This window comes from Macrobrachium rosenbergii, chromosome 54 (assembly GCF_040412425.1).
Source record: "Macrobrachium rosenbergii isolate ZJJX-2024 chromosome 54, ASM4041242v1, whole genome shotgun sequence".
NCBI classification, from domain to species: domain Eukaryota; kingdom Metazoa; phylum Arthropoda; class Malacostraca; order Decapoda; family Palaemonidae; genus Macrobrachium; species Macrobrachium rosenbergii.
The window spans coordinates 21417603-21435102 of NC_089794.1; the positions used below are offsets into that span (position 1 = coordinate 21417603).

The following is a 17500-nucleotide window of genomic DNA, read 5'->3' on the forward strand; positions in this document are numbered from 1 at the left end:
TCTCACTAACAGGGCATCTGTCCTTCATATGCAATGCGCCACTCACCTCAATCTTGCATGTATTTAATACGAGCTTCTCTCCCAAAACTTTTCTCACTCATAATGATTTCTGACACTTAACTGACACCTGCCAACATTCCCTGGTCTGAAGAGCACTTTTCTTCCTTTAACACCTACCTTTACTTAACACTTACATTCGCTTAAAGACTTACTTAACAGCTTCCAACACCTGCCAAAATTCCCTGGATTAAAGAATAATTTCCTTCCTGTAACACTTACTTTTACTTAATGCTTTCCAACACTTTCTGACACCTAACAAGATTCCCTGGACTGAAGAATAACTTCCTTTAACACTTAGTAATTTACACTTTCCAACACTTTCTGACACCTGCCAAGATTCACAGGACTGAGAATAATTTCCATCCTGTAACACTTATTTTCACTTAACACTTTCTTTTACTTAACACTTTCTGACACCTGCCAATACTCACTGGACTAAAGAATAATTCCCTTCCTACAACACTTACTTTTACTTAACACTTACTTAAAATTTTACTTAACATTTACTTTTACTCAACACTTAACATTTTACTTAACAATTACTTTTACTTACCACTTAACATTTTACTTAACACTTACTTTTACTTGAAACTTACTCAACACTGTGCTTAACAATTACTTTTACTTAACACTTAACATTTTACTTAACACTTACTTTTCCTTGAAACTTACATAACATTTTACTTAACACTTACTTTTACTTAACACTTTCTTAACACTTTCCAACACCTGCTACAATCCCCGGACTGAAAGAAAAACCATTTCCTTCATATTACCAAACCTCTTCCATCACTTTCCACACACACAACGCAGGCTTAAAAGAAATAATCTCCCTTCTATTGCCTTCTAAACTGGGCTTCTCCTGGACCCCAGGGGGGAACGGCGGCCAAATAAAAGGACGGGAAGGAGAGTCCACAATTGCCTCTGAGAGAAATAAAACCTCTCTCTCTCTAGCGGACGGTGGATGAAAGAGAATAAGGGGTAAAATAGCAAAGAATAGTGGATGAAAGAATAGTGTATAAAGAAAAGTGGACTCTCTCTCTCTCTCTCTCTCTCTCTCTCTCTCTCTCTCTGCGGATGGTGTATGAAGGAGAATAAGGAAAAATAGCAATGAATAGTGGATGAAAGAATAGTGAAGAAAGATAAGTGGATTCTCTTTCTCTCTCTCGCGCGCGCGCGCGCGCGACGGTGTATGAAAGAGAATAAGGGGCAAAATAGCAAAGAATAGTGGAAGAATAGGGGAAGGAAGTGGAGAAAGAATAGTGGAGAACAGAACAGATTAGGAAGAAGAGTGAGAACAGTGGAGAGAACAGGAAGGAAAGGACGGCGGGGCAAGAATAGTGGAGAGAGAATAAGAAGGAAAGAATAGTCTGGAACAGAATGGCATAGAAAGAAAAGTGGTGGAAGACTAAAGAAGGAAGAATAGTGGGGGGAGGAATAGTAGAAAAAAAACAGTGAAGAATAGAATAGAAAAGAATAGAGAAAGAAAGAAGAGACAGGAATAAAGAAAAAAGACTAGACAAGAATAGGAGAGAAAAGAACAGACAAGAATAGCTCTGAATAAGAGACTGGTAGTTCGAGCTTCGAAGTGCTTTTCCCACAGGGGAATTGAGTTCGATATAGCCTTCACTTCCGCGTCTTTCGGAGAGAGAGAGAGAGAGAGAGAGAGAGAGAGAGAGAGAGAGAGAGAGAGAGAGAGAGAGAGAGAATACTGGTCTGTGCGTGTGAGAAAAGTTATGTGAAAGAATGTATGTGTATGAGAGAAAGAGAGAGAGCGTCAGTAAAAATGAAATGAAAAACGGAGAGAGAGAGAGAGAGAGAGAGAGAGAGAGAGAGAGAGAGAGAGAGAGAGAGAGAGAGAGAGAGAATACTGGTCTGTGCGTGTGAGAAAAGTTATGTGAAAGAATGTATGTGAATGAGAAAAAGAGAGAGAGAGAGTCAGTAAAAATGAAATGAAAAACGGGGAGAGAGAGAGAGAGAGAGAGAGAGAGAGAGAGAGAGAGAGAGAGAGAGAGAGAGAGAGAGAGAATTCTGCTGTTGATGTGCGTGCTTATGTAGAAGAAAGAAATTGAGAGAGAATATTGGTAAGCAGAATGTGTGTGTGTGTAAGAGAGAGAGAGAGAGAGAGAGAGAGAGAGAGAGAGAGAGAGAGAGAGAGAGAGAGAGAGAGAAAAGGCGTGTAAAAGCAAGTTCGTGAATAAGAGAAAGACAACTTCGCTGTACATAGCCTATGTACAAGTACATTAATTTAAAACGAGAGAGAGAGAGAGAGAGAGAGAGAGAGAGAGAGAGAGAGAGAGAGAGAGAGAGAGAGAGAGAGGGCAGTTATGCATGTGTTCGGCTCTCATATTTTCCCCTCAAGAATTCACCCACCTCGTAAGGGACATAAAAATGTATACGCACTCCATTTCAGAACAGGACTGCTTTCGCCCGTTTTAATTCTGGTTGTGCGGAAAGAGGTGGTGGTTCTACACGCACGCGCGCGAGCGTGCACACACACACACACACACACATATATATATATATATATATATATATATATATATATATATATATATATATATACATATATATATATATATATATATATATATATATATATATATATTTGTATATATATACATATAAATATACTCTATCTATATGTATATGCACACATATATACAGTATACATGTATGTATAATATGTATACATTTACATACACACACATACGAACTTTCCGTCCCTAAGTAATCTTCATTCGTCAGTTAATATCTGAACGTAACTTGCAGGACTTAATCCACGTGATTACTGGAGGCCGCGGAAGTTATACGCAGTGGTAGCCGCGGCTCCCACTGAATTGAAATGTCAAACACAACTATTCAGGGTTCGTGGGATGTCAGACTGAAGACACGGAAGACAACAACATCATCAATAATAATAATAATAATAATAATAATAATAATAATAATAATAATAATAATAATAATAATAATAATTATTATTATTATTATTATTATTATTTTTATTACACATATATAGATATTTTTATTCTTTTTAATATTATTATCATTATTATTATTATTATAAATATTTTTATTATGGTTATTATTAATATTTTTATTTCTTAAAGTTACCAAAAACAACAAAACCCACGACAACTACTACTACTGCTACTTATAATAATAATAATAATAATAATAATAATAATAATAATAATAATAATAATAATATTATTATTATTATTAACAATACGTAGTCCCAAGATACAGTTCTTTCTAGAGCACGCGTGTTTATTATTATTATTATTATTACAAATAAGAAAACGTAAATTCACAAGATAATCGTCATTTCTAAAGCACACGTGTTCACAAGGAGAACATAAAAACGCAAACAAAAAACTAACAATGTGAAAAACAAACTAATTCCGAGAAAACGAAAAGTGAAACTGTTTTGCGTCAGGGTCATTCCGCGAATGAACGAGGCCACCTCCCACCCTAAGGCCTGTGTGTTGGAAATGCTGAATTACGTACGACCTTTTAATAATTCATTTTTTTTTATATATATCTTTGTAATTGTTCTTCTACTTTTACTTCCCATTGTTAAATTTTCTTGTTTTTTTTGTCTTTTAATCGTATATTGAAACCAGGAAGATATTTATATCCATTTATTTTTAAATACAAGTTGTCGTATTTCTAAATAGTAGAGATGCCAAACAGTGTTGTTTCCAATCTTATTTCATTGGGCGGTCTGTTTAATTTGCTTTAGTTTCCAGCGTCTCTATTTTCATGTTTCTTTTTTTTCTCTCTTCTGTTCGTATATTGGAAACAGAAAGACGTTTGTATCCATTTATTTTTAAATACAAGTTGTCATATTTTTAAATAGCAGAGATGCCGAGCAGTATTATTCCACTCTTATTTTACGGGGCGGTCTGTTTAATTTACTTCAATTTCCAGCGTCCCTATTTTCTTTTTTTTTTTTTGGTCTTCTGTTCGTATATTGGAAACAGAACGATATATGTACCCATTCATCTTTAAATACAACTCGTCGCATTTTTAAATCGTGGAGATGCCAAGCAGTGTATTTCCTCTCATTTTAGGAGAATGTCTGTTAAATTTGCTTTAAAATCCCAAGTCTCTATTCTCTAATGTCTCTTTTTTTAGTCTTCTAATCGTACATCGGAAACAGAAAGACGTTTGGATCCATTTATTTCTAAATACAAGTTGTCGTATTTCTAAATAGTAGAGTTGCCAAGCAGTGTTATTCCCACTTCTCATTTCACAGGGCGGTCTGTTTAATTTGCTTTAGTTTCCAGCGTCTCTATTTTCCCCCCGTTTCTTTTTTACTTTTTTTTTTGTCTTTTAATCGTATATTGAAACAAAAAGACGTTTGTACCCATTTATTTTTAAATACAACTCGTCGCATTTTCAAATCGTGGAGATGCCAATCAGTGTATTTCCTCTCTTATTTCAGGAGCCGGTCTGCGTAATTTGCCTCAGTTCCCCGCGTCCCGATTCTCGCCTGATTCCTCTTCCCTTTCTCCTAATTGACAGAATGAAAGGTGGACCGGAATGCCGAAGTCAAGAATTTTAGCAGTTTAATGTCAAGTTCCTTTTCCTCGGCGTCTGTGGTCGAATTCTCTTATAACGAAAGAGAAATTCCATTTTCTCGTAGCCTCCGGGAAGTCGTCTGATAAAAGTATCTAAGCGACAAAAGGTTATCCATTTCACCCATGTGAACGCGGCCAGATGACAGGATCTAACGCAACTTGAAGAGGAACCTTAATGACCAGAGGTTATCCATATGAACGCAATCTGATCAAGTATCTTTAAGCCAATATATTTCCCACTTGAACGCAACCTGATAAAGGATCTAAGCTAATAGAAATGATGAAATGTATATGTATGTATGTATGTATGTATGTGTGTGTATGTATGTATATATATATATATACATATATACATATATACTGTACATATATATATTTATATACATATATATACATATATACATTCATATATTTACATATACATATGCACATATCTGAGTGCGTGTGTAAATCGTCTCCTGTCATGAGCACTTTTTCAAACAAGAACACAACAAGCAGCTTCATCACATCTTGAGAGAGAGAGAGAGAGAGAGAGAGAGAGAGAGAGAGAGAGAGAGAGAGAGAGAGAGAGAGAGAGACTTCTCAATTAAAGCATCTCTGAGATATATTTTCCGAAGATGTCATTAGCCATCGGGGAAACGTTGCAGGCAACGCATTAAATTAATTCCAACTGACACTCAAGCAGTATTTCACAGAATGTTATTACGTGAGAGAGAGAGAGAGAGAGAGAGAGAGAGAGAGAGAGAGAGAGAGAGAGAGAGAGAGAGAGGACCACGCGCATACACAGTCTCTCTCTATCTAATATATATATATATATATATATATATATATATATATATATATATATATATATATATATATATATATATATATATATATATATATATATATATATATATATATATATAATTATATGTATATATAATTCTATATACAGTATACAATATATATACATATATGTATATACATACATACATACATATATATGTATAAATATATATGTATATATTTAATATAATGTGCATCTGCCCGGGCCAGGATTCGAACCCATGCCTTTCCAGTTCCTAAGTACTTGGCAGACAGTCAACTGCAGTGTATAAAAACCCAGGATACAGGATGCTATGAGGACAGCGATCTCCTCCCAAAATACGGGCCAAGAAGTGAAAATTCAAATAATAATAATAATAATAATAATAATACTAATAATAATAATAATAAGTTTCTGATACTTGATAGTGTGACTGTAAAATATTTATTGTTTTTAAAATAATAATAATTCTCTCTCTCTCTCTCTCTCTCTCTTACCGAAACTAGCTTTGCATTCGGTTTAAACGAGAGGCAAACACGATTTCCATAGGAGCGCTCCGTAACAACCAAAGGAATTCCCGTTTTCATTGCCGTCCGCCGTTTTCTATTGCACGGGTAACTAAGGCAAGGCGGTAGACTTCCCTTTTCTATTCAATATTTCTTTTCTAACTTTCGCGAGGGATTAAAGCACACCTATTTTGGAGTGCCTGGTTTAGCCTTGCTGTCCATCTTCTCTAGCCCTTTACTTCCATTCCTGCTTCCTCTCTCCAGCCTTGCTGTCCATCTTCTCCAACCCTTTACTTCCATTGCTGCTCCCTCTCTTCAGCCTTGCTGTCCATCTTCTCTAACAGTTATTGAGTGTAACTGTGGAATTTTCTCCCAGTTTCTCCTTTATTTTCTGGATTTCTTTATCTTGCTGATTTATTGCCCAAATTTTAATAATTCCTGGACTAAAGATGGAAGAAAATCCAAAGCCCTTCATTAAAGAATAAATGAGATTCCACTGTTCTCTGTTAAAGCAGTAATATTCAGTCGTTTTTATTCCGCTGTTTATCGTTTAAAACCAGAAACAAGTAAAAAAAATGCGCCGCAATCGAGTTTTCTGTACAGCGTATAATCAAGGCCATCGAAAATAAATCTATCTTTCGGTGGTCTCGGTATAATGCTGTATGAGACCCGACCCATGAAACTTTAACCACGGCCCGGTAGTGGCTGATCCTACAATGTTGCCAGAAGCACGATTATGGCTAACTTTAACCTTAAAATAAAATCTACAGAGACTAGAGGGCTGCAATCTGGTATGTTTGATGACTGGAGGGTGGATGATCAACATACCAAGTTGCAGCCCTCTAGGCTCAGTAATTTTTAAGATCTGAGGGCGGACAGAAAAAGTGCGGACAGAAAAAAGTGCGGACAGAAAAAAGTGCCAGCAGAAAAAAGTGCGGACAGAAAAAAGTGCCAGCAGAAAAAAATGCGGACAGAAAAAAGTGCGGACGGACAGACAAAGCCGACACAATAGTTTTCTTTTGCAGAAAACTTAACAAAAAAAAGGAAAGGAATTTTACAACTTTTTTAAAGGACAAATACTGAGAATAACACTCACGATTGTTATTCAAAATACGCGCTCACTTGCACGAAACAAAAGTGTCATTAATTTGCCGAGCGTGTTTACGTTGAAAGGAAGCCTCCCAAGAGAGAGAGAGAGAGAGAGAGAGAGAGAGAGAGAGAGAGAGAGAGAGAGAGAGAGAGAGAACTTTGCTGACAGGGCTGAAAGACGGGGGACCAAGGTCCTCTCCACTCTTAACGAAAGACACAAACATAATTATCACAAGTGTGCTCCAAAACATCTAATGAAATTGTCACCCTGAGTTTGGGAAGGAGCTGCCTTCGCCTTTGTCCTCCGTTTTCATTGCTTGTCTCCGTTTTCTATCTTCAGGGGGGTAACTCTCTCATTCTCTGTCTTTCTCTTTATCTCTGCTGCTAGGTCACTGGCCTCACTGTGACCTCCTACTGATGTCCAAATATCCCCGTGGTTTGTTGCAAGAAGTTTAATAATTGACATTAATATTTTATACTTTCACGGGAGAACACTAAAATGAAGAGAGAGAGAGAGAGAGAGAGAGAGAGAGAGAGAGAGAGAGAGAGAGAGAGAGAGAGAGAGAGAGAGAGAGAGAGAGAGAGAGAGGAAAATAAAAAAAACTTTTTGTCATGAGATCAATACTGCATTCTTCTTCATTTCCTTTACCAAAGGAGGGAGGATATTAAACTTTTTCTTTAACAAAAGACAGTAAATTCTAACTTTTCCTTAAACACAAGAGGAGTCTCACTTTCTTTAATAGAGGGCAAAGCATGAATCTTACTTTTCTTAAGGAAATGACAGCAGAATCTTACTCTTTCTCAAACGCAACAGGACGGCAGAGGAATCTTACTCTATCTTTCACAATGGGTAGTGGAATCTGAAACAATTTTGTTAACAAAGGAAAAAGGAATCCTATCCTCTTTAATAATGAAAAAGCAATCCTATTTTAAGCTTGGGGGAATCTTACTCTCTTACACAAAGGTCAAAGGAATCTTGCAGTCCAGAGATATCTTGGTCTCTCTTGAAGAAAGGCCAAAGGAATCTTATTTAACTGTAATAAAAAAGGCAGTGGACTCTTACTCATCATCTTTAGCAAGAGGTGGAAAGGCAGAGGCACACAATTAACACCTCACAAGAGTAGTGACTGAAGTAATATTTGTAAAAAAATAAATAATAAAGAGAATCCCATGTCAGTGCAGAGTTGAGCCATGACAATAAATGGAGTCGTTTAAATCTTAGAGGTGCTTCCCTCCATCCCATTAAATCCTAAATTTTTCAGACCTTCCTTCCCTATTAAAACTAACTCCATCTCATTAGCAACATGTCCAAACCAACCAAATGCTAAGTTTACCTACCCCATACCACAGTGGACCCATTAATCCCTAATCTACTTCCCAATACAGGTTGCCCAAATACCCACCATCCAAACCTTACCCAGAATCTTCATATCCTTCTCAGGACCCTACTAAACTCCAGGCTATCCTCCGCTCTTGGTATCCTTCTCAAAATCCTACTAAACCTCCCTCCTCCCCTGCTAACCTAACCTAACCTTCCTAGGAAACCCCCTACGGAAGCACACCCTTCAAAAAAAAAAAAAAAAGAGTATCCTACATCACACAAAATCCAGTCAAAGGAATTAGGATTCTAAACCACCGTCCACAACTCCAACCATCTCTCTCTCTCTCTCTCTCTCTCTCTCTCTCTCTCTCTCTCTCTCTCTCTCTCTCCCCTCTCTCTCTCTCTCTGTTTCTCTCTCACAGCCCAGAGAGCCACTTGAAGACACAGGACCTCCTGATCTTGCATATGGAATAAGACAGGAACTACAATTTAATCTTTTTTTTTTTTATCAAATTCAAGTGACTCGCCAAAAAGGGAATTTTTTCCTTTGAAGCGTCCAGTGGAATTATGGAATGAAACTGGAAGAGAGGAGGATTAAAATTCTGGAATCCCTCAGTAAGGTGGAGATGACTGAGGGAAATAACAGCACGGAGAGGAGGGAAATATTGGCGGAAAAATGAAGAGAATCGTAATAAAAGAGGGAAATGTGAAACTTCAAGAGGAGAGAAAGCAAATGTAAAAGCATGAGAGATAATCTCACATCTCAACAGAGATACGGGGAGAGAAATCTCTAAAAAGGAGGAATAAGAGGGAAGGAGAAGAAGAAAGAGGGGAACTTAAACAGCAAGACGAGAAAAGAGACACAGAATGGAAGAGAGGAATAAGAACAATGGCGTTGAGAGAGAGAGAGAGAGAGAGAGAGAGAGAGAGAGAGAGAGAGAGAGAGAGAGAGAGAAGTTTATGTAAAGAAGAATAAGATAAATAAGATAAAGGAAAACCAAAACGAGAGAGAGAGAGAGAGAGAGAGAGAGAGAGAGAGAGAGAGAGAGAGAGAGAGAGAGAGTTTACATAAAGAAGAATAAGATAAATAAGATAAGAGAAAGCCAAAACAAGAGAGAGAGAGAGTTTACGTAAAGAAGAATAAGATAAATAAGATGAAGGGAAGCCAAGACGAGAGAGAGAGAGAGAGAGAGAGAGAGAGAGAGAGAGAGAGAGAGAGAGAGAGTTTAAATAAAAAAAACAAGAAAAATAAGATAGTAGGAAACCAAGGACAGAGAGAGAGAGAGAGAGAGAGAGAGAGAGAGAGAGAGAGAGAGAGAGAGAGGGGGGATCTTTCAAAATAAAGAGGGGAAACTTCCTGAACTTCTCCCTCCCATTAACTCTTACATCAGTTCCCCATTAAGTCTTAAATGCACTCCTCACCCATTAAGTAATCAGGTCCCTCTTCACCCACTAGTCTTAAATCTGGTCACCCATTACGCATCAGGTCTTAAATCTGTGGCCCCATTAAGCATCAAGTTCACCCATGACCCATTAGGGCTTAGATTTGGTCCTCATAAAGTCTAATGTTCATATTTCACCCATTAAGGTTCAATTGTATCACCCAACTAATTTTTGTGGTCAATCCTAAGCCCATTAAGATATATGTATATATTTACAATATATATATATTTATAAAATCTATATATATATACATAAATATATGTTTACAGTATATATATATATATATATATATATATATATATATATATATATATATATATATATATATATATATATATATACATGAACAATTTACAACTACAATTTCAATACAACAAACATAAAACGGCATTTGCATCGAGGGGAAACTGTCGATCAAGTGGGCTTGTACCGTACGTGACTGGAACGTGGGACAGGCATAGAAAACGGGGAGGTTTCTTATCCTGAAGGGGGCACTCTGTTAGATTGCCTGGGCCGTAAGCCAAGCACATACGGGGACCCACTCACAAGTTTGGCGTGCATTTCTCACGCTGTCCGAAAAAGACAGTTTTGGGAATCAGACCGGGTTTGATTCTGAAGTGCGTGGCTTTCATACGTACCTTAGTTTTGTTATTATTATCATTATTATTATTATTATTAAAAATCTCATAGTAACTTGAATCACTAAAATGGTGAAGAAATACACAAAGGTGTAAGTGTATACTGAGAGGGAGGATCGAGCAGGTTCTCAAAAACTATCGTTTGTATATATATTTCTAATATATATTTATACATTCACACCACTGTGGATTTCTTCACCATTATTATTATTATTATTATTATTATTATTATTATTATTATTATTATTTGTGGTAGTAGCTGTAGTGGTAGGAGTTAAAAAAAAGCGAGCAAAAACCCCATTTTGTATTATCTATAATAATAATAACAATAATAATAATATTAATAATAATAATAATAATTATAATAATAATAATATTAATGATAATAAAAAAATTTAAAAAATACATAACAACAATAATACTTTTAAGCTGATGCAGGGAAATGATATAATAATAATAACAATGAATAATAGGACCCATAACAGTCCATTAATAATAATAATAATAATAATAATAATAATAATAATAATAAAAACCAACAACAAACCGTTTGCAAAAAAACTCATCGGCAGACCAAGCGATTGAAGAAAAAAACTTATCCTAAAAAAAAAAAAAAAAAAAAAAAAAAAAAAAAAAAACCGTCCTTCCTTCTCTTAAATATCTGAACGCCCCCCCCCCCCAACAAACCCCCGCACCCTTTCTTGCCCGGGCCCGACAATGACGACTTCGAAGGGGATGGTGATGCCGCGTCTCTCCCGAGTTAATTTAAACTTAGGCGGGCACAAGTTGGCGATAAATCCTTCCGCCCCCCACCTTCCTATCCCCATTTCCCCTCCCCCTACCCCCACACCCCTTCCTTTCTCTCTCCTCCCCCAACCATTCTTATACGCTCCCATCGCCTCCCCTCACCTCCCCCACCCCATTCCATTCCCCTCCCTTTCCCTTTCTTTCCCCTCCCCTCCGTATCCTCCTATCCTTTTCCCCTCCCCTCCCCATCCACTTCCTTTCCCCTCCCCTCCCTATCCTCCTGTCCTTTTCCCTCCTCCCATTCCCCTTTCTTTCCCCTCCCCTCCTCTTGTCCTTTTCCCTCCCCTCCTTCCTTCTTCCCCTCCCCTCCCCTCCCCTCCCCCTCCCCAACCGCATCCTACCATCCCCTCTCTTTCCTTCTTCCCTCCCCAACCCCTTCTTTCCATCACCCTCCCCTTCCCTTCCCAACCCCTTCTTTTTCCATCCCCTCCCCTCCTTTTCCCCCCTTCCCTTCCTCTCCCCTCCCCAACCGCATCCTTCCATCCCCTCTCTTTCCTTCTTCCCCCCCCAACCCCTTCCAACATCCGCTACTCTCCCCTCCCCAACCCCTTCTTTCCATCCCCTCCCCTTCCTTCTTCCCCTACCCTCCCCTCCTTTTCCCCCTCCCCTTCCTTCTTCCCCTCCCCTCACCCCCAAAATCCCCCTTCCCCCTCCCTCCCTTCCATCCCATTTCTCAGCTCAACTTCCCAAAGAAGTTTTTAAGAAGTGAGTAGAACGTGGTGTGATCGATGGAGTCTTGGCCCGCCTATGAGAGGGGGAGGGGCCAGTTGGGGGAGGTCCTCTTCTAGAGGGGGGTTGGGGTGTACGGACAAGTTTCGTTAAAATTTAAATCAAAATGAAAAGCGGCTTTGTTGACCTGTGTGGTACTTTAGGCACCTGGGAATTATATGATTGTCGTGGATCAACTCTGCGCTGGTGATAAATATATATATATATATATATATATATATATATATATATATATATATATATATATATATGTATATGTATATATATATGTATGTATGTATGTGTGTATGCATGTGTATGTATGTGTATATATATTTATATATATATATATGACAAGATTTTAAATTAACAACAATCATCAGAGAGAGAGAGAGAGAGAGAGAGAGAGAGAGAGAGAGAGAGAGAGAGAGAGAGAGAGAGAGAGAGAGAGGTAGTTAGACTGAGAGATATAGAGTTTATTTAGCCGTAAGCTGGAAATGTGTGTGTGTACGAGAGAGAGAGAGAGAGAGAGAGAGAGAGAGAGAGAGAGAGAGAGAGAGAGAGAGATAGGTAGCTAGACTGAGAGATATAGAGTTTATTTAGCCGTAAGCTGGAAATGTGTGTGTGTGTGTGTGTGTGTGAGAGAGAGAGAGAGAGAGAGAGAGAGAGAGAGAGAGAGAGAGAGAGACCAGTGCTCCGTCAAAAAGTCTACCTTCATTTCAGGGTAAAAATCGAGCTGGCCTCGACGAGGCAATCCTCACGCCATCGGGGTGAACCCATTCATATTTTATTCATAAAAAAAGTTGTATAACTCGACGGATAATTAACAACGGAAGGCCATAGACGAGATGACTCTCATTTCGGAAACCATTCATCGACTCTCACCTCTCTCTCTCCCTCATCTGTCAGCTTACCGTTGAATACCCCATATACATATCTGTGTAGCTAACTCATATTCTATTAAATACTTTCTCTCTCTCTCTCTCTCTCATTTGACAACTTGATGTTAAACACAATGTATCTATCGGTCTAGCTACCGAATACGCTCTCTCTCTCTCTCTCTCTCTCTCTCTCTCTCTCTCTCTCTCTCTCTCTCTCTATATATATATATATATATATATATATATATATAAATATATCTTTCTCTCTCAAATATTTTGTATAAACTGAAATCTATCTCTGCGTGTATATGCAACAGGGCTCTCTCTCTCTCTCTCTCTCTCTCTCTCTCTCTCTCTCAAAAAAAAAATAATATATATATATATATATATATATATATATATATCTTTCTCTCTCAAATATTTTGTATAAATGAAATCTATCTCTGTGTATATATGCAACAGGGCTGCTCTCTCTCTCTCTCTCTCTCTCTCTCTCTCTCTCTCTCTCTCTCTCTCAAAAACAGCGACCCATTCGAGCGGACGGTCAAAATAACGACTCGTTAATCGGCGTTCGGCGTCGATTAACGACATCGTAGAAAGGAGATTAATGATTAATTAACTTTGATCGAACTGATCCGACGACTGACGTGATGCCTGGGGCGTTTGTCATTAATCCGGGGAATAATCGGTGTACTTTGGCGTTGATTGATTCGATTATAATTATTTCGGATTTGAAGGGTATTGGCGCCCCCGGTAGTGTCGGGTCTGTCTGTTTAGCTTGCGAGAGAGAGAGAGAGAGAGAGAGAGAGAGAGAGAGAGAGAGAGAGAGCCCTGTCGCATATACACACAGAAATAGATTTCAGTTTATACAAAACACTTAGAGAGAGAAAGATTATATATGTATATATATATATATATATATATATAAATATATGTATATATACATACATACATACATACATACATACATACATATATATATATATATATATATATATATATATATATATATATATATATATATATATATATATAGAGAGAGAGAGAGAGAGAGAGAGAGAGAGAGAGAGAGAGAGAGAGAGAGAGAGAGAGAGAGAGAGAGAGAGAGAGAGAGAGCCTTTTGCGTGTACACAGGCAGACAGATTTCAATTTATACAAAACTCTTATATACAGTATATATATATATAATGAGAGAGAGAGAGAGAGAGAGAGAGAGAGAGCTGCGTTATAAATATAGAGAGACAGATCTGTTATACTTCTAGGTATTGTCTTATACCCAACTCTCCCTGAGACAGAGAGAGAGACAGAGAGAGAGAGAGAGAGAGAGAGAGAGAGAACACTTTCCCCTTCACAAATTCGTACATCGCCTTAATAAACTGAACTCGGACGAAGCAGAAAAGAGAAAATGTGTGTTGAAATATTTTTCCATTTTTATCCTTTCCTCGTGTTGCCTTCTCTCTTTCTTGTCGTGGGCGAACACTTTCCGCCATGTATCAGATTTTCCCTTCCCTTATATTATATATCTATATATTATATTTTCCCCTTTCTCTACGTTTCGTTTTTGCAAAGGGAGTGGGGTGGGTTGACCATACGAGAGAGAGAGAGAGAGAGAGAGAGAGAGAGAGAGAGAGAGAGAGAGAGAGAGAGAGAGAGACCTTACCTTACAGACCTTACAGATCGTTCGGGTTGCCCCAGGTCCCTCAGAGAGAGAGAGAGAGAGAGAGAGAGAGAGAGAGAGAGAGAGAGAGAGAGAGAGAGAGAGAGAGTATTAGGTAGCTACACTGATATACACAGAGGTTATTCAACCTGAAGCTGGAACAAGGGAGAAGATAAGTATACCAATTGGTTACCTAGCAACGGGACCTACAGCTTATTGTGGAATCCGAACCATATTACGACGAGAAATGAATTTCTATCACCAGAAATAAATTCCTCTAATTCTTCATTGGCCGGTCGGAGACTCGAGCGTGGGCCAACAGAGAGAGAGAGAGAGAGAGAGAGAGAGAGAGAGAGAGAGAGAGAGAGAGAGAGAGAGTATTAGGTAGCTAGATTGATAGAGACAGTTTATTCAACCTTAAGCTGGAAAATGAGAGAGAGAGAGAGAGAGAGAGAGAGAGAGAGAGAGAGAGAGAGAGAGAGAGAGAGAGAGAGAGAGAAGGTATTAGGTAGTTAGACTGATAGAGACATTGTATTCAACCTTCAGCTGTCAAATGAGAGAGAGAGAGAGAGAGAGAGAGAGAGAGAGAGAGAGAGAAAGTTATTGAGTAGCTAGACTGATAGAGACTGTTTATCCTACCTAAAAATGTCAAGAGAGAGAGAGAGAGAGAGAGAGAGAGAGAGAGAGAGAGAGAGAGAGAGAGAGAGACGAATAGGAAACAGGCCGGGGGGTTGGGGGGGGTTTCCGTGTTTTTGGGGGGGAGGGGGCATACGACCTCCTGGTTAACAATGGCGGGGAGGCCATCATCGGATTTTACAAAGGATGCTTCAGCAAATCTTTTATTTATATTTTTTTTCATGGTCCTTCTCCCCATTTGAATCTGGCCGACCATAAAAAGATAATCCGGGATTATCTATTTATTTATCTTTTATGTGTTTTGGGATTGTAGTCTGCAGGATGAGTCGCTTGTTATACAAGTGTTGTGCAAGCGTGTTAGTATGCCTTGTTTATATACATATATATACTGTATATATATACATATATATATATATATATATATATATATATATATATATATACATACATATCTATATATATACTATATATATAAATTTTATGTATATATATATATATATTATGTATACATATATTATATGTATATATATTTACATTATATATAATTTTTGATGACCACAGTACCCTCTTCTCATTTTGGAAACGCTTGTTACTACTAACCCTCAATCCAAATGAGGAAAAAATGAAGATACTCCGATGCCCGACCTAGATTCGATCTCGGGTCCGGGACATCAGAACGAGGTAACGGCTATTGCTTGTGCGTGTGTGTGTGTGTGTGTGCCTACAGATTTTAGTATCGAATGAAAAAGGCGGGCCCTTCACCCCTCAGCTTAAGAGTATAACTTCCTTTCTCAAACCTCTGAATAAAATGTCGTGGAAGGGGAATTTTCATGGTGTAGCATAAGTCAAATCCTTCGGGTCAGCCCTAAGAGAGCTGTTAATCAGCTCAGTGGCCTGGTTCAACTAAGATACACTTAACTGAACCTTCTTTAGGAATGGAATGGAATACAGAGTTTAGGCCAAAGGCCAAGCACTGGGACCTATGAGGTCATTCAGCGCTGGAAAGGAAATTGAAAGTAAGCAGGTTTGAAAGGTGTAACTGAGGAAGAAAACCTCACAGTTGCGCTATGAAATAATTGTTAGGAGAGGTTGGATAGCAAGATGGAAGAAAGATAATATGCATGGAGGTACAGTAAAAGAAATGAAAGGGGCTGTAGCTAGGGGCCGAAGGGACGCTGCAGGAACCTTGAGTAATGCCTACAGCGCAGCCCGTGAGGTGCACAGGAGGCACTACCCCTCTGCGGGGGCCACCTTCTTTGGGGCCAAAGGAATACTCTATATCTTGACTGCATAATTTACCTCCCGGCTAAAAACTTTTCCAGTAGGATTCAGTTTCTCTGGACTGCAATCAAGAGGGCAATCGGCAACACTGCCGACGTAAGACCCTTTACTGTACTTGAAAGTATGTGATTAATAATTGTATTCTATTTTAGTATGTAAAATTCTGGACCCTTAATTTGATAGTCTGTAATCCAGTCGTTATTTAGCTGACTTTCAAACATTTTCCATATACGTTAGAACGCTATTGTGACGCAATATTTACCACCGAGGACCATAGTTGCAATGAACGTGAATTTATAATACATATGGAAGTTTTCACATAAATGTTCTCATTTCTGGCTCATAACACAAGAGAACATTTATAAATGACCCAAACCTCTTGCCTTTATTTACTAATTATCTCCCTTTAGAATGGGGGGGGGCGCTGTTCCCCTAAAACAACCATTTTTTTTTTTTTTACAAAATTAACTTACCATACTCAAAATGGCTTGTGATAAATTTGGTTGCAACCGATGCAATAGCTTTGATGATAATGTTGAAAATGTGAAATGTCTATGCCAGGTATACATACACACATACGTAAATATATACATAAATACATACAATATATACATATATACAGACAGACAGACATACGCCGGTTAACTATGGACCAGAGAGTCTCACATTAGCTTTCAGCTCAGGTGAGCAAAAAAAAAAAACAAAAAAAGAGGAAAGAATGGCTGTTAAGGATATTTCTTCATTTACATACGCTTTATTCATAAGGAATGAGGTTAAAGACCTCGCTGCTCCGACAGAGAGAGAGAGAGAGAGAGAGAGAGAGAGAGAGAGAGAGAGAGAGAGATGATTCACTTGGCTATAGTGAGAGAGTTTAAAGAAAAAGATAAATTAATAAAGCGTATGAAATTAGAGATCGAACTTGACTTGAGAGAGAGAGAGAGAGAGAGAGAGAGAGAGAGAGAGAGAGAGAGAGAGAGAGAGAGAGAGAGATGATTCACTTGGCTATAGTGAGAGAGTTTAAAGAAAAAGATAAATTAATAAAGCGTATGAAATTAGAGATCGAACTTGACTTGAGA

The 17500-nt window shown here is 38.1% G+C and overlaps 1 protein-coding gene across 1 annotated transcript in view; it reads right to left on the minus strand.

The window, feature by feature from the left end:
* The window catches only part of LOC136834844 (CD109 antigen-like), a 252263-nt gene that overhangs the window by 139816 nt on the left and 94947 nt on the right, over positions 1-17500 (minus strand).